Genomic DNA, 18,531 nt, shown 5'->3' on the forward strand with positions numbered 1-18,531 from the left:
AGCATATACCTCACGATGATGTTGGACATACATCGGAACACCATGCAGGGATCTCAGAGGACTGAAAATGACAGCTGATTGATCTGCTTGCCGCAGGACTCCAGGCTTACATCATTTTTTTCCGATCATCGCCAGTGTAATAATGAGGCATCTCAGCACGCTTCAAATAAGGTAGGATATTTTATTCTTTAGGAGAATACAAAGTAACGTCTATCTAGTAAGCCTGGGTCAAACTGTCTAACTTGGAATCTGGAGCACGGGCGGTGTTCCAGATTCCAGAAGGGTTTGGCAAGACACCACACTGTCCTACACATAGTGTGAGTTAAATATTAGTTGGAAAAGTGTAGGTGAACTGTAATACCTGGTATTTACAGATTTCCTTTCTGACCCCTGTTTTGTGATATATGTAATTTTTCTCCTTCCATGGCTATCATCCCCTTTTCTTTAAAAATTATTTTGTTCCCCTGCCTCCCCCTGTTCCCTCCCGCAGTCTGTGACTTCTTTGCCCACCACAACCCTCCCCCCCCCACTCCCGTTCGGGCCTTTTTGGACACCCGCACTTTTGTTTACAATGCAATAGGTCTCGTGTAAATACGAGTCCTATTGCATTTGTAAATGCTTGTTTTCTCCTTGAATTGGCTGAGTGCATTCTCACTCTATTTTGCCTGACTTGTCCTGAACACATGTGCAATACAGACGTCCTGCGTTGTTCTTTACCGAGGGCAGGCAGGAGCCTCAGCTTGCAGCCACGTGGGATGAGGGAAGATAGGTGCAGCTTTACTGAGGGCAGTCAGGAGCCTGAACTTCCAGAAACAGGGGACGAGGGAAGGTACGTGCAGCCTGTGCAGGGCACCGTAGCGCTCAATGCAGCCCTGCCTTTTTAAGCGCTATCAACAATAACACATGTCTGTGACCTATTTTAACGGCGCTTGATTTGGCGAAAAGTCTATGCTTGCTCTGCCTTTTAAATCGCTGCCACGACCAAGAGAGTTTCTGCCTGCCGAACCACCTTGCTGGCATGCACATGCATTTCGAAATACCGTTTACAAAAAATAAATGCATACGCGGCCTCGTGGATGATACCATTTTTTGGCTCAACGTTTGCTGATGGATATTAGATTTCAGGGCGCCCAATTATTTACACAGATACTTCTATTTTACAAAATTATTCGGTAAAAATATGAATTCGATTATCTTAAGAGTCGATAAATATACTGACCTACAAAGATCATTAGCACATTTGTTTTTTATTTCTAGCCTTTTTTCCCCGTATTGCTCATTTTATTTAAATGCGTTAAGTCCTGAGATGGTAGCGTAGAGGCTGTGTTCCCACTCTTGTGCAGTATGAAATAATAAGGCCACACACAGTAATACACTCTCCACAGAAAGCAGGCCTGCGCTAACAATACCTCCGATCCTTTTCCCGGTTGGCAGCTGGCTTTGTTGGCTGCGCTCAGAGCAGGATGCCCCGACAAACTAAACTTAGCAGCAAACCCTGGGCCACAATTTACAGACTGAGGGGAAGTGAAACCACCAATCAATCATAAGCTTAGCCTATATATAGTAGTCACCAGAAAGTAGCAGCCTCTTTTCTTGCCGTCCAGCCACAAGTTAAGTACTCTATGTCACTCTGTTGTATATGTTTCCTTCTCGCAACATGGCTACTGTTCATCCTTATACCTTTCTCTATGTTTCCTCCCTCTCACCCTTCCAGAATACCTGCGCGTATTCTCTATTCCATGTTGATGTTCTATACTGGTCAGTTGGTAGTTTGGTCAGCAGACGTTTTGTGTGTTCTGGCTGTGATCTGCAATAAACTACATGAACTCACCTGCTGAAGTGTCCGGAACCTACTTTCAACACACTCCTTTGTGTGAAATGTGCTTGTTACCGGATATCTGATTGTGTGTTGGGCTTAATTTGTCTGTTTCACTTGGTTGTGCTTCTAATTTGCTTTATATTTATATATTTGGAAATATATCTGGATACTTTCCCCATTTCTGCTATTTGGGTTACTACTACTGGTACACTATATTTCACGTTCTGGCATTGATTTCTAACCCTTGGATTTCAATATATAAATTTGTGCCTGTACTATTGCAGTTGATTCTTATGATCCTGAATCCAAAGAGAAATAATTGACAAAACATTACAGGTTATCCTTCTCTCACTATTTCAATATTCATGCCTTAAGATATTGACTCTGGGTCTGTGCAATTGCTGAAAACCCAAACCTTACATGCTGGTAGTATCAGGCATCATGCAACATATTCTGAAGGTGCACATTCTTTTGGTGAGCCTGTCTCTGTAGCCTGAAAAATGCAGACTTTAACAAAAACAGGTGAATGTTCTTTAAATCTAAACATCTGCATTCTCAAAAGGTCCAGGAGCCTTTTATACAATAGATTTCGACCTGTCATTATTGTGAGTAGTGGTCTTCAACCTCCGAAAGATATTGACACTCAGACTATCCTCCGAACCTCACAGTTGTTGATGCAAGAAAAAGAAATGACTGAATGTTGTTTTGGAGATTGCACAAAGGATAATAATGGTTATTATGATACCAGTGATTCAGACAATGATAACTGGGAAGATTACAGTACTGTCAGCATTATTATTAGTGGCACTTAGCTGTCCAAAGATAATGATACTTAATTAGTCCTTTGAATCTCATATCTGGTGGAAGAATGCAAAACAAAGGAATAATCACCTAATGTTATTCTGGAGAAAGCACACAATAATGACCTGGTAATTATGATACCAATGAATCAGACAGCAATAGATGATTTTAATACTTTCAGCTTTGGTCCTAACAATCAAAAAGACAAAAGTTGACCACTGCCCCTGTCCTTAAAGACAGGAGTATCCCAGAAATAGTGTCAGTTCTTTTACGAGCCAATGGTAACTCTATGTTTGATCCACTTTTATTTAGCTCTCCAATTCTACAGTTCCCCTATATTAGATCCTATAATGGTTAACTGTTTTCGCCAAAAGTGGAAGGGTCACTATTGGCTTAAAGTTTAAGTTGTAAGACTCTCAACCTGAAGGTTAAAGTTTCAAATCCTAGTGTCTCTGTGTTCATGTGTCTGTTTCTCTACAACGAGTTTCATGGTTCAATTAAACAAGTAAAAGTCGATTTGTTTCCGTGATCCAAAGAATGGTTTTCAGAAGGCCTGGGTCTCCTGTCAGAGCAAGCTTCTAGATTTTAAAGGATCTACTACGTAAGATTTTAGAACTTACAGAGCAGCCCAGTGAGTCTAGGGAATCAGTAAACTGTTTTGTCTAACTGTGCGCAGCAAGTTTTGTGTTTTGCCAATAATTAAAATGTGACAATTTCATTAGAAAGACACAAAGGGCCCGATTACGATGTCGGACGGACCTGAGTCCGTCCTACATCGTCTGGGAGGTGAGACTGTACGACCTCCTGCTGTCGGTCCCGACCCAGCAATTGGGATGTGACCGAATACTGTCCGGTCGCAATCCTATACTTTACAATGGGAGCATGCATTCCGAACTTAATGCATGCTCTCATTGTAAAGAGCAGAGGTGAAGTTCATCCCTCCACCCCGTGGCAGGCATCTCAAGGTGCCTGCCACTTTGGGCAGGGATCAACAGGGTGGCACCATAGGTGCCCCCTAGGCCGCCATTCGGTAGCCTTGCACCCATGGGGGTCCTGCCGGGGGCCCCCAAAGTCAGATTCCCTCAGCCTTTCTGTGTCAGCACAGAAAGACTGTGAAAATCTGCCATCGTAATCCCTCGTCCGGAAAGAGACGGCTGAGGGATTACTGAAGGTTTTCTGAATGGCGGACAGGCTCTCCGAGCCCGTCGGTGGCCATTCAGAAATCCGATTCGGATTCCCTTCTGACCGACCCCATCAAAATGGGTCGCTCAGAAAGGAATCCGAACAGCCGATTACGATGCAGTCCGAATGGCTACGACAGTCGGCCAGAGTCTTTTCAGACCGCATCTTATTCGGCCCCAAAGTCTTTCTAGCCACAAAGTCGTGTTTTAGATTGATTACAAATTGTGTGAACTTAGAAATTCAGAAACTGCCCCAGCATCTCAGGGTTTTCCTTTTCAGTGACCATGCTACAATGAAAATGGGGATAAAGGTCAAGGCTTTTCCTCATTATTGAAAGTATAGTACTGTGAAGAGGATCTTTGGGAAACATATTTAATGAAGCCAGTGGGTATAGGAACTGTCGCGCCAACTATTGCCACTTCAGCAACAGTTACAACTTCTTTCCCCAAAGGAAAATTGGCTGTTATTTAAATATAGGACAAGGGAGCGCTTTCTCACAAGGTCAGCATCCCATTATGTTATTCTCTTTTAATTAGTTGCAAATGTGTTTCTTCAAATTTAGCAAGCAATTTTAGAGAATACCTGGGTTCTTTAAATTGTACAACATTTTTTTAAATAGAGTTTAACTTCTCCTTTTTAAGGGTTCTCCAAGGCCAATTAATTTATGTGTTGAATAATTAGAACTGATATAGCATATAGGAAAGCTTCTTTCCAAGGGAGTCATAGAAGAGCATTTATACTATTCTAAGGGTTTTTGTGACCAAATGGAACCAAAAAATGGGGAAAAAAGCAGTCACTACAAAATGGAGGTCATTGTTTATATTTTTCCAGGAGAATGGCTGGTGAAGCTAAACCATAAGGACCCTTACCTCTCTGCTTCACTTCATCTGGAATACAGGAAGTTCCTTTAATTACATCTACTAGTTTATGTCTCAATCCTTTGATTCTGTCTTCTGCTCCATGTTTCACTAAGTTCCACATAGGAAATCTAACAGCTTCATGAGACCAAAGTAACTCTTATAAAAATGATGGATATCTCACACTCTCACACATATCTCAAAATGGTAGGGCTTTTGACATTTCTATTTAACCCATATTTACATGACCCCTTCAATATCAAGCCTCAAGATCAGATATTTATGGAAGGGTCTCTCCTTAGACAGAATTTACCCTTAGACAAAGATACTCGAAGATATCTCATTATGGCAAGATCATTTAGTTGCTGAGGATGGTTGCACCATCTTTTCCAGATCCACAGATCTAATCTTAGTCACATGCTGGTCGGTGGTAGTGAGGTCTATTGAGTGTTCAGTACACAAGTGAGGGACATGATCTGTAAAGGAATTGTCAATGTAAGTTGTAAAAACAATTTACATGCTCCTTTGCCATGCAATTTCACCCAGGGCAAGATACATTTCACCATACATTGGTGGATGTACAACATTTTAGTAGTCTATCACATAAACCATCTTGAAATTGGAACACTTGGTGCATTTTCACAGTTTCGTCACTGTCAAATCAAAAGATTTCACTTAAGGCACTTAAGGCACACCTTCTTCCTGGCATTCACATGGTGTCGGGTTGGCACTCTAGGTACCTTCATGACAGGAAACTTCATCCAGTAGTCTTCCAAACATTGAATCATTACTGGGGTCCGTTTCCAATAGATCTTTGTCTCATGTTGGAACTTACAACTGACCGCTTTTACAATATCCTCTTGCGTAGGCATATTCTTGCAAGATTTGGCACCTTTACGCTTTTCCTCCTTTGGTCATAATATACAGGTGCTAAGCTCAGATTTTTAGACAGAAGACCGTGGTGGTTTTAATTTCCCCACTCTGGATGGTTCAAGCCTAGTTCAGACCATGCCTCAGAATGGCTATAGATATATCTGTATTGCTTCCATTTTACCTTCATCTCGTCTAAGATACCCATGGCATGAGTCACACTCTGATCCTATTTGTTAAACTACAGCTGATGGCTTAGAAAGGTTCTGGTATTCTTGGTCACTGACATGCCTTTCACCTTCAGCTCCTATTGTCATAAAACCTTCCTAAACATGGGATACCACCAATACTTACAAGAAAGCTTGGGAATGCGTGGATTTGGTGTGTGGAAAGGAGCCAGTATCTAATTTTAGCAAATGTCCCTTCAGTTCTGAATTTCCTTGCTTTAATTTCATCTTTTGGCAAGTCATCAGGACCATTAATGGCTATAGATCATCTATTTTGCTGACACTGAGCGTTTTGTGGACAAATCCACAGGGGAACATCCTTTAGTCTGTCAATTACTGATGAATATTCGATATTCCACCCTCTAAAGTTTGTTATTCCACAAAATAGGATAGTAAACAAATTCTGCAATTCTCTCAAACATGGCCAGACAATGACTCCCTAGCATGTCCTGTCACCACCATTTCTCACAGACTTGGCACCCCAACCTATGCCCATAGAGACTGTTCACCACCTCCAACCCAGGGGTGCCCTCCTTGTTGACGTCTTCTCCGTCCCAGCTGGATACTCTTCCGGTTCCCTGAGATCCACCCCAACTGCTGCTTGCCCTAAGCCGGCTGTCCCCACACTGTGCTCCTTGCTATACAGCCGCCAATACACCACGATGGAGAAGGATTGAGCAGCCCGCACCACGCATATTCAGTCGAAAATGGATCAATTTACAACCGGCTCATCTGGCGACACTGTTGTTCCTCCAGATGGTGACAGGTCTGCTTCCTCTGCCACTGACCTTACGGTGATTCTACAGGCCATCCAGGCCTCGCAGGCAACCGTGGAGACCAAGATCGGAGAGGTAAGAATGGACTTTGAGCTGCTGCGCCAGGACCCCCACAATGCCAGTGCGCAAATTGCAGAGGTTAAGTCCCAGATTTCCTAAGCCAAACACGACATCTCAACCCTTAAAAGCCAGGTTTCCACCCAGCTCACCCAAACCTCAGAACTTCACAGGCATGCCGAGGATGCAGAGAACCTCTCCAGGTGCAACAACCTATGACTGATCGTAGTCCTGGAGCAAGCGTCGGCGTTGATCTGCAGCGGATGGTAGAGTAAGTGGAGTACTGGATCAAGTCCTGGATGCAGATCAATCTCCTGTCCTCGTGGTTTGCTATTGAACTAGTGCACCGGGCCCTGATCCCTCAGGCCACCGCCAGGAGCCCTGCCTGGGCCCATTATTACCCGCATTCTCAACAACAGAGATAGGGATGCCATTCTCAATGAGGCCCAGCAGCATCCTGACCTTCAGTGCGGAGACACCTAAGTCCTTCTCTTCCGGGACTATACCCGTGAGGTCCAACAACGCAGGTGCTCGTACACTGAAGTTAAACAAAAGCTGCTGGCAATGGTACTCCAGTATCGCTTGCTATTACCTGCACGACTCTGCATCATCCACCTCAAAAAGTCTCATTTCTTTGAGACTCTGAACTCAGCTCAGCAGTGGATGATTTAAGAGCACCCACTCCATGGAACCGCGTCCTCCGCCAGAGAGCACCAAAAACACAAGAGTCACAGACATCACTGAAGCCTCCCCGGCGCCGTAACCGGTTGCAGAGGGCTGTAGGCCGGATTGGTTGAATCCCTCAGAGAGCAGTTGCAGTCCCCTTTCAAGGAGGCATCACACCCTGCTCTCGAAGTGGCAGATGATGAGGATAGGACTGTTGGCCAGCCTGCTACACCACTGGATCTGGCCACTCTCCATACAGACACTGACTTGTCCCACAGTCCTGCCCTCTGCCTGAAGCCGGTGTCTACTGACTGTATATTCACCTAGTTGCCTAGCAGCTCCGCTGCTGGACATTGGCTCATCCTTAGCACCTACACTACTCTCAATTCATATTGCAGGCTTGTTTGTTGTCTCCTTCCGCTGTTTTACTTGCTGATCACTTCACCTCCTTAGCTCGTTTTGACCCAGGAGTATTGCATTAACCGCGATGATGGTGGCTCAGGTCATGTCTTATCAGGAGCTAATGATTTCTCCTGTAATGATGGGGTTTACTTCCCTTTTTCTCCTCATTCTTCTTGTCAATTGCATCACCCACAATGTTCATAAGGTTATGTTTCCCAGTTTTCCCCAAAGGTTCTTTTTACAGGGTGACAGATGCTTCTGGGGTAGAAATGTGGGGAGGGGTGGGAGTTGTTGGGGGGATTTTATTTGTACGATGTTCGCTTTATTTGTTAATCCTTTCTTTCCCTGCATATGTACCAGCAAGCAAGCTTGTCTCATATTTGCACGCAGTTACAGAGCAGTAACTCCTCACGTGCTACCATTGGGGCCACCTTCTTTGACTTACGGGACTCAACGGGCCTCTTTGGAAGGCTCCCTTGTCCGCAGTCTGTTCTAGTCTCCACTACCCACACACGTGACCTTTCAGATTTATTCTTGGAATGTTAATGACTTGTTGGATCGGGTGAAGCGAACGGTGGTCTTTACCTTTGCACAGCGACATCGCCCTGAGGTTCTGTTGCTGCAGGAGACCCATCTCCTTGAGGAGCCCTGTCCCTTTCTAGCACGTAAAGGTTACGATAGAGTCTTCCACTCTGTGTATTGTCGAGGGCAAGGGGAGTCACCATCCTCTTGCACTGCTCCTTCCCTATGGTAGATGTGTGGGTTACACGCGACCCACACAAATGCTGCATCTATATGGAGGGCACATTGGAGGGGCAGACTATCTCTCTGGTAAGTATGTACATACTCCCCAACTCTTTGTACGCTGGGCTTAAGGATTTTTTGCGCCTTCTTTTGGGCCTTCCACAGGGGCTCACAATAATAGGGTGCAACTTCAGTGCGGTGCTGGATCCTGACTTGGATAGCTGCGGGACCCCGTCAGCATCTCGGCGGACCAATGCCTGCCGTCTCGCTGACTGGACCAGGACTATGGATCTCTGCAACGCATGGAGATCCTGCCACCCCTGGCAGCAACAATTCAGGCACACATCAGCAGCTCATCACACCCACTCACAGAGAGATCTTGCTTTTCTACCCACCCTCATCCATCAGTTCTTGGCACAGATTCAGGTTTTACCACGCGGAGTCTCAGACCACTCCCCTTTGCTTCTCCAATTTGGACTCCCGCCACCGGGGCAGCATCTCATGTGGGGTGTAAACACCTGGTTTCTCCAGGATAAGGAATATGTCCATATCTTCGGGTCTGAACTCCGGGACTACTTTTGCAACAATGAGTGCTCGGTCACATGCACTGGCACGTGGTGGGCCGTGAGTAAGGCAACCCTACGAAACTCTGCGAGAAGTTATGTCAAAGCCTGGTTACACAATCATTCTGCTTCATCACCCGCTTAGAAGCTCGGGCACTGCTCCGCGAGCAACAGTTGGAGTCCTGACCCTCAGTCATGGATCACTCAGCAGTTATGTCTCGTTCGCTAAGGCATCTGATTACACTCTCTCGTAGCAGCTAAGCACCTCTGCCGTTCTATGATAGCTTGTATTTATGTCCTGGGGTGACAAAAACAGGAAGCTGATCTACTGGTTGTTGTCCCGTCAGCAAGCCAACAAGATCGTTTCTGAGATCCTAGTTGGCGGTAGCCTCCCGCAACAGACCCTTTTCGGGATTGCCCAAGCCTTTGTCCATTACTATAATACTTTGAATGGCTGCCCGGTGTATAGGAGTGAGGCTGTTATTATTATTATTATTATTATTATCGACACCTATGAAGTGCACTATCACCCTACGGGTACCCTGGCGCTGTGATACGTATGTCCAGTTTACCACAGATGAATGTGGAGCACTATTAGCAGAAGAGAGAGATTAGAAAAGTGGTGGAGGACAGACTCTAGGATCAGCCATGTCTTTATCCTTTTTCTGAACTGCAAAAGATCATCCACCTGTCTGATCTCCACCTGTCTGATCTCAAGCGGAAGTTTGTTCCAGAGTCGCAAAGCTGCAGTGCTGAAGACCCTGCCTCCAGATATTGGGGCATATTATCAAGAAACGGCGTTAAAATTATTGCCGCTTTAGCGGCAGAAAACTGCAGCTAAAGCGGCGATAATGGGCTTGATAATATGCCCTTGAGAATTCCCATAGAAGCCCATGTTCTAGTGTCAACATGGGCCTCTATTGGAATTCTCTGCGGCATATTATCAAGCCCATTATCGCAGCTTTAGTGGCAGTTTTCTGCCGCTAAAGCTGCGATAATTTTAACGCCGTGCTTGATAATATGCCCCTTAGTTCTTCTATTTCTGGGCAAATTCACCAGTTTGGCAGTGGAGGATCGTAGATTTCCATGCAAATTTGTCCTGCAATGGTTTAGGTCCAGAACCATTCAGAGCTTTAAACACTATGCTAAGGGACTTAAATTGTATCCTTTGCAATACTGGAAGCCAATGCAACTCTGAGAGTGTCTGAGAGGCGGAGGAACGTCGTGGCCTCATTAGTGCCAGCTTGGCCGCCATTGTCTGTATTCTCTGGAGTCTCTCAATCAAATATCTTGGCAAGGCGTTACAATAATCCAACCTACTCAGGATAGTACTTCCTACTATCAATACTCTGGCCTGTTTTGAAAACATCGGGAGGATCTTCAGAAGTACTCTAATCAGCTGTTTTATTCACGTGAGTTTCAAGAGTCAATTTACTGTCAAACATGACTCCCAGGTTGCGCACCGTCTCCGCAGGGACCAATGGGGTGGCTGTAGGAATGGGTCAGAAATCAGTAGTGAGTATGGGAGGGATCCTCCCAGCTGCACGGTGCAGGACCTCAGTCTTATCAGCATTCAATTGAAGAGAGTTCTCTCTGAGCCACAGTGCTGTGTCCTGCATACAAAAGAAACACAGTTGATGGACCGAATGCAGAACAAATAAAAACGTTCAAAAAAATGATGGATTTAGGCCCAGATCTCTGTACTGGGGTGAACGTATGACATTGTTCTGCATTCTGTCCATCAACTGTTGTTTTTTCATTTGTCACCCCAAGTGGGATGGGTATGCCCAGACGTGGATCCCGTGCTCTCCATGCCACTGGAATCAAGCTATCCTGGCTGAAGAGGGGTGAAACCCCGAAACCGGTCCTAGGATGCTTGTTTCCAGTCCAAGGAGGACCTGGCTTGGCAGTTTGGGCTGGACTGTTCCCATGAGGCACAGGGTCAAGACTGATTTGCATATGGCTGGGTTCAAACTGGAATGGCATGGTGAGCAAAAAAACGATGAATTTAGGTCCAGATCTCTGTACTGGGGTGAATGTATGACATTGTTCTGCATTCTGTCCATCAACTGTTGTTTTTGCATTTGTCACCCCGAGTGGGACGGGTATGCCCAGACATGGGTCCCGTGCTCTCCATGCCACTGGAATCAAGCTATCCTGTCTGAAGAGGGATGAAATCCCGAAACTGGTCCTAGGATGCTTGTTTCCAGTCCAGGGAGGACCTGGCTTGGTAGTTCAGGCTGGACTGTTCCCATGAGGCACAGGGTCAAGACTGATTTGCATATGGCTGGGTTCAAACTGGAATGGCATGGTTAGCAGAAAAGATGATGGATTTAGGCCCAGATCTCTGTACTGGGGTGAATGTATGACATTGTTCTGCATTCTGTCCATCAACTGTTGTTTTTGCATGTATCCTGCATACAGGCATGGAAGTCTTCCAGACATACAGACTGATCTGGCTCTAGGGACAGAATCAGTTGTGTGTCATCTGCGTAGTTCAAAAGATTAATATTGTGAGCCCTTATAACAGCAAGTAGAGGGCTCATATAGATGTTAAATAATATTGGAGTAATTGCAGATCCCTGCGGGACACCGTGCAAAATATTGGTGAGCTCAGATCGATAGGGGGGAGGGCCACTGCCTGTTGTCTATTAGATAGATATGATTGAAACCCCTTCAAGGCAGTGCCCCTGACCCCAACCTCTTCGAGTCTGGTCAGAAGGACCTCATGGTTAACCATGTAGAATGCCGCAGACAGGTCAAGTAAAATCAGTTTAGCCGATTGTCCCCTGTCTGCTCGTATTTGTTGATCATCCATGACGGTCACCAGAGCAGTCTCCGTTCCATGTCCAGGGCAAAAACCAAATTGCACATCTTCCAGTATGTTATTGGTTTCTAGGAACTGGGAGAGTGAATTACTAACTAGACATTCAAGTATTTTGACTGGGTAGGGTAAGAGAGAAATGGGTCTGTAGTTTTTAGGACAGGCTGGATCAAGCGATGATTTTTTCAGAAGAGGTGTCACCAGTGCTTGTTTCCAGCAAGTCGGCACAGATCCATTGGTCAGAGATTGAGTACAGATTTGCCGAAGTATCGAAAGAGTTCAGGAGCCAGTTCCTTCCAAATTTTATGTGGGAGTGGATCCATAGGGGATCCTGAAGGGATACCCAGTATCACTTTATTGAAATCCTCCGTTGAGGGTATCTCAAAGTGGTCTAAGGAATTTAATTTATCCCCCCCACCTGTCTCTTCCTCTTTACAAGTAATAATTCCGCATATTACCTATTTTGAGGCCATCAATTATATTTCTAATCTTGTCCTCAAAAAAGGTTGCTAGACTGTCATATAGATCCTGACTAGGCGGAATCCTGTTTTTTGAGCAGTCCGGGTTGGCAATATCATCTACTATTTTAAAGATACTTCTAGTGCTGTTTGGCGCTTTCAGAATAATTTCTGAAAAGTACTCTGTTTTAACTATAAAAATATCCTTTTTATAGTTAGCTATTGCCACCCTCCAGACGGTTTTATCTTCATCTGTGTATTCCCTTTGCCATTTCCATTCTGCTTGATTACAGCCCTGTTTCAGGTTTCTCAATTTTTTATCAAACCAAGGGGCTGACGGTCTGCCTGTTTTTTATGACTCTTTAATGGAGTAATCTGGTCCAACATAGTGTTTATTTGTTCACAAAATGCTACATAGTTCTCTTCCACCTGCTTATCTACATTCCAACACTCATTGATAAAAAATACAGGGGATATCAATGCCTTTTTCAAGAGTCCCTTTCAATCTCTACTTAAAAAATTCCTAGCCTCCCTAATAATCGAAGTGTTCATCCTGGGGTTGTACACCTGAAATGCAATCAGGTGGTGGTCAGACCAGCCCACTGGCAGGACATCTACTATTCGTATAGTCTGCTTTTTCGAAAAAACTAGGTCTAATATATGTCCCCCCTTATGTGTGGACTCGGTAACCCATTGTTGCAGGTTTAGATTCTCATAAGATTGAATGAGATTGTTATAGTCCGACTCCAAATTCCCGTTGGGCCACAGATTAAAATCACCCACCATGAGCAATCTAGAGTGGGTCAATACCAAGTTACTAAGGACTTCAATCAGCGCCTGCTGTATTTGGGGGCTAGCTGACCCAGGGGGCCTATAACAGACTATGCCAGCAAGCACGTGTCCCTTAGGATCCTTTAATAGGAATCCTAAAAGTTCAATACCCTCTGGCTCATCAATGTCCAATGGGGCAAAATCCCATACTTCTTTAAAAATAATCCCTACTCCGCCTCCTCTACCACTAGTTCGTGGCTTGTGGAAAATGTGTAGCCCGGTGGGCAAGCCAACCCTGGTTCCAGATCTGATCCAAGGTGCGTCCGCGTTTCTGTCATAAACAGTGCATCTAAATCATGGGTTTGCAGTAGCAATTGAGTTTCCAGGTGGTGCTTAGACAGGGATCTGACATTAAGCAGGCCGCATCTAAGGCTACCCCTTCTAACAAAATCCAGCTCAGGCCCCGCGGTCTCTTCTAACTTATACCTGCCAATCCTGCCTCCAGTTTACCCAATATCAACTAGTTTTTATTTTGTGCAGCAATACCTCATAGTTCCTGCTTCATACTTCTCCAAAGTACCAGATCATTCCACGACTCTTCCTCCCTTCCCAAACTACTGGTATCAGACTCCTGTCTGTTAGACAAACCCTTCACGGTGGAGGGAATTGGAAATGCATTGTCCGACATGACACCAGGGAAAACTCCGGGCCTAGATGGCTACCCCATGGAATACTATACTGCGTTCCGGGAGGCCCTCCTCCCCCACCTTTTATCACTATACAAAGAGGTTTGCTATGCTGGGTCCTTCCCGCTGGAATTGGCATCTGCCACAATCGTCGTAATACCTAAGACACAGTCCCCATTTCGTCATGTGAGGCCTATGGGCCGATATTTCTCCTTAACTGTGAGGTCAAGATCTTCACATCCGTACTTGCCAACAGGCTCAAGCGTGTTATACACGAGCAGGTGCAGCCCGACCAGTGCTGCTTCATGCCATCCGGCAGCATGCAACACTGCATCCGCCGGCACCACGTGACCTTGACTCACCGTCACCGACTCCCACCCGACTTAGCCTTACTTCTCATTGACCTTGAGAAGGCTTTTAATGTGGTGGACTGGGACTGCCTTCCCTTTGTGCTGGCTCCCACGGGTTTCAGGCCGAAGTTCCGGAGAATGGTCTGCATCCTATATTCCAATATCACTGTTCGAGTCCGGGTCAACGGGGTCCTCTCAGACGCTTTCACCATGGAGCAAGGGACCAGACAGGGCTGCCCCTTGTCTCCCCTCCTCTTTGCCCTGGCAATAGAACCTCTGGCCCAACTGATGCGCATGGACCCCTAATACGTGGGCTGGGCCTGGGGCAGGGGGCATGAAGACCGTATCGTGCTGTACGCAGACAATGTCCTGCTTTATCTTGCATGTCCGGCAGTGAGTGGCCCCAAATGTCTCCAGCTGCTGGAACGCTTCAGGGAAGCATCCAGACTGCGGATGAACCCTTCTAAGTCAGTGTTGGTTCCCCTGGCGCCGTCCAAAGACTGTTTTGAATGGCAGACGAGCATCCCTCTCCGCCATCTCAGTTTCAAATACCTAGGCATATGGGTTACCCTACACCCACAAACTCACCTGGACTCTCAACCGCAAACCTTTGGTCCAAAAAGCGAAATCAGACCTTGCTAGGTGGCAGACCCACCTCCTTAACGTCCTGGGGTGCATCGCCCTCTTGAAGATGATAATCCTCCTGTGCTTTCTCTATGTCTTTCAAAATTTGCCGATCCCCTTACCCTGAACTTGGTTCTTCATTCTGCAAGGTGCAATCAAGACATTCCTGTGGTGGGGCTCACAAGCACGTATGGCCTTCACATGACGGCGGCTTGGGGATGACCAATCTCCACTTCTACTATCTGGCTTCCCATCTCCTCGTCCTCAACGATTGGTTCAACAGAGGATGGTCGACCCTGCTTATCGCCTGGAGCTTTCACTGATGGATTTCCACCAGACCAGATACAGGCTATGCTTTATGGATCCCTGGTTCCCCTTTCTCTGCCCCCAGTAACCCGGGTGGTATTTCTTGCATGACGTAGAGTGCGGTGGCATGTACAATGGGAGGCCAGACTCACGCAACAGATGCCAGTCTGGCATGGCGCCTGGTTGAATGAGGTGGCCTCACTCTGCGGTTTCCACCCCTGGGATCTCATTGGCACTACACAACTTGGGGAAGTCTGGTCATGGACACACATGCGCTCCTTCCAAGACCTTCAACATAGCCACAGCCTCGACAGTACCCAGTTTTACAAATATCTTCAACACAGACACACTCTTCAAGCTCTTCGCCTGTCCACTGACACACTCCCGAAGTATAGCCCCCTGGAAGCCAAGCTACTTATGTGCAGTCTAGGCTGCGGCAGAATATCCCAGATTTACCGCACACTTGTTATCAACTCCCCAGGCTCACTTGAGCACCTCAGAACCTGCTGGGAGAATTGGGTGGGACCTGTGTAGGGCAAGGACTGGCGGGACACACTGATCGCCCCTCCTCCAGACTCCGACTTGTTCATTTCTACTACCTCTACTTTGTGTACCTCTCCCCCGCTCACTTATGCCGAGCAGGTCTGTGCCCAGCTCGATGCAGGGCCACCCCGTGGACTTCTACCACATGGTGTGGTCATGTAGAGTAATATCCCAGTGCTGGACCAAGGTGAGCTGTCGGGGATGCTGTGATATGAAGTCTCCCTTTCTCCCATATCGATTCTCTTGGGGGTGTTAGAGGCTTCTTTCGCCGCTCCCGCTGAGTATTGTATTTTGTTGCTTAGTATTGTATTCTGTTCTTGTATTTTGTATTTTGCCTTGTCTCTGTGCTCATTGTACTGCCCGCTTTTGTCCTGTGTACCTGCCCCCTCGCCCGTTTTTCCCGCTCTCCTTTCACCCCGCTCCCCGCCGCTGCTCCCCTGCGGCCCCGCCCCTTTTTCTTTCTGTACCCCAGTCGCCGCCCCGCTCCCGCCTCCCAGCTGCTTCTCCCTCCCACTTCGCCATTTATGGCGGAGTCTACGCGTACGCGCAGCGAGCACGCGCAGCGGGTGCGCCGATTGTGCGCCGAAGGCGCGCCAAAGGCAAGCCCGTCTATGCCTGTTCGCGCCTGGACCGCGCCCAGCGCCAGAACCCCTGGCCCCCGAGGATGCCAGCCCACACGATGGACTTACGACGCCGCCACCCTCAACGCACTCAAACATGGCCGGAACCCCGCCTGCTACCAAGCCACCCCGAAACGCACCCATGGACCCTTCACCTGCCAAGCCTGCAATTTCACCTGCCTCCGGACCTGCACTGCACCCGCCAAGCCGACGAGCACCAGCAACAACCACCTCAAGTGCATCCTGCTCAACACCCGCTCCGTCCACAGACACGCCGTCGAACTCTTGAACCAGCTCGACACAACATCACCAGACGTCGCCTTCCTCACGGAAACCTGGATTAACGCCTCCTCAGCGCCTGACATCGCCATAGCCATCCCGGACGGATACAAGATCACCCGGAAGGACCGCGTAAACCAGACCGGAGGAGGCATCGCCATCGTCCACAAGAACACCATCCGCATCGCGGCAAACTCCGACGACGCATTCACCGCCGCCGAGCACCTCCACTTCCAGATACACACAGACCCAAAGACCACCCTCAGAGTCACCCTCATCTACAGACCCCCGGGACCACGCACACAATTCAGCGAAGACATCGCAGACTTCATCAGCCTGCACGCCCTCGCCTCCTCAGACTACATCCTCCTAGGGGACCTCAACTTCCACCTGGAGAACAACAATGACAGCAACACCACCACCCTGCTGGACAACCTCGCCAACCTCGGACTCAAGCAACTGGTCAACACCCCCACCCACTATGCCGGCCACACGCTTGACCCCGTCTTCTCCTCCAGCAAGTACATCTCCTTCAGCCACTCCACTGGACTCCATTGGACTGACCACAGCTCCGTCCACTTTAGCTTCAGGAGAACCACGACCCACCACCACCCGCAACAGGTTCCCCGCAGGAGCTGGAGCAAGATCACCGCCGACCAGCTCACCACCTCCCTCAGACTGAACCCTCCCGCCAGTGCTACGGACTCCAACGTAGCAGCCCGCATCTTCACACAGTGGCTCACCGACTGCGCAGATGACCTCGCACCACTGAAGACCCCTCCCAACAGACCCGGCAGCAAGAAAGCCTCTTGGTTCACCGACGAACTCCAAAACTCCAAGAAGAACTGCCGCACCCTCGAGAAAGCCTGGCGCCACGACCAGACCACAGAAAACATGACTGCCCTCAAGAACGCCACCCGCATACACCACCAGCTGATCCGCACCACCAAAAGGTCAACATTCAAAGAACGACTGGAAAACAACACCCACAACAGCAAGGAACTCTTCAGCATCGTCAAAGAGCTCTCCAACTCCAGCGCCAGAAACAACGACATCACCCCCTCGCAAGACCTCTGCGACTCACTCGCCTCATTCTTCCACCGCAAGATCACCGACATACACAACAGCTTCAGCGCACCAACCACGCACCCCACCACCGAACCAACGCCCCCACCACCACCCTCTGCAACTGGACCCCGGTCAGCACCGAAGACACCACCCGCACGATGAACACCATCCACTCCGGATCACCAACCGACCCCTGCCCCCACCATGTCTTCAACAAGGCCGACTCCATCATCGCACCCCAACTCCGGGACATCATCAACGTCTCCTTCACCACCGCCACCTTCCCGGAGAGCTGGAAGCATACCGAGCTCAGCGCCCTACTGAAGAAACGAACAGCGGACCCCACCGACCTCAAGAACTTCCGCCCCATCTCGCTCCTCCCTTTTCCTGCCAAAGTCATCGAGAAGACCGTCAACAGACAGCTCGCCGCCTTCCTCGAGACGAACGGATCCCTCGACCCCTCGCAGTCCGGTTTCCGAGCCAACCACAGCACCGAGACCGCCCTGATCGCAGCCACCGATGACATCAGATCCCTGCTCGACAACGGGGAAACAGCGGCCCTCATCCTCCTGGACCTCTCTGCGGCGTTCGACACTGTCTGCCACCGCACCCTAGTACAGCTCCTCAGCAACATCAGAATCCAAGAGAAGGCACTGGAGTGGGTCATCTCGTTCCTCACCGGAAGAACCCAGAGAGTCCGCCTCCCCCGTTCAGATCCGAGGCCACCGAAGTCATCTGCGGCGTACCATAAGGATCATCACTCAGCCCAACCCCCTTTAACGTCTACATGAGCCCTCTCGCAGCCATCGCACGCCAACACAACTTCAACATCATCTCCTACGCCGACGATACCCAGCTGATCCTCTCCCTCACCAACGACCCCGCCACCGCCAGCCTACACGAAGGGATGAAAGACGTCGCTGAGTGGATGAAGAACAGCCACCTGAAACTGAACTCAAACAAGATGGAAGTCCTCATCCTGGGATCAGCCCCCTCCGCCTGGGACGACTCCTGGTGGCCCCCTGCCCTGGGCACCAC

Source organism: Triturus cristatus, chromosome 3_1 (genome assembly GCF_964204655.1).
Source record: "Triturus cristatus chromosome 3_1, aTriCri1.1, whole genome shotgun sequence".
Classification (NCBI taxonomy): Eukaryota; Metazoa; Chordata; class Amphibia; order Caudata; family Salamandridae; genus Triturus; species Triturus cristatus.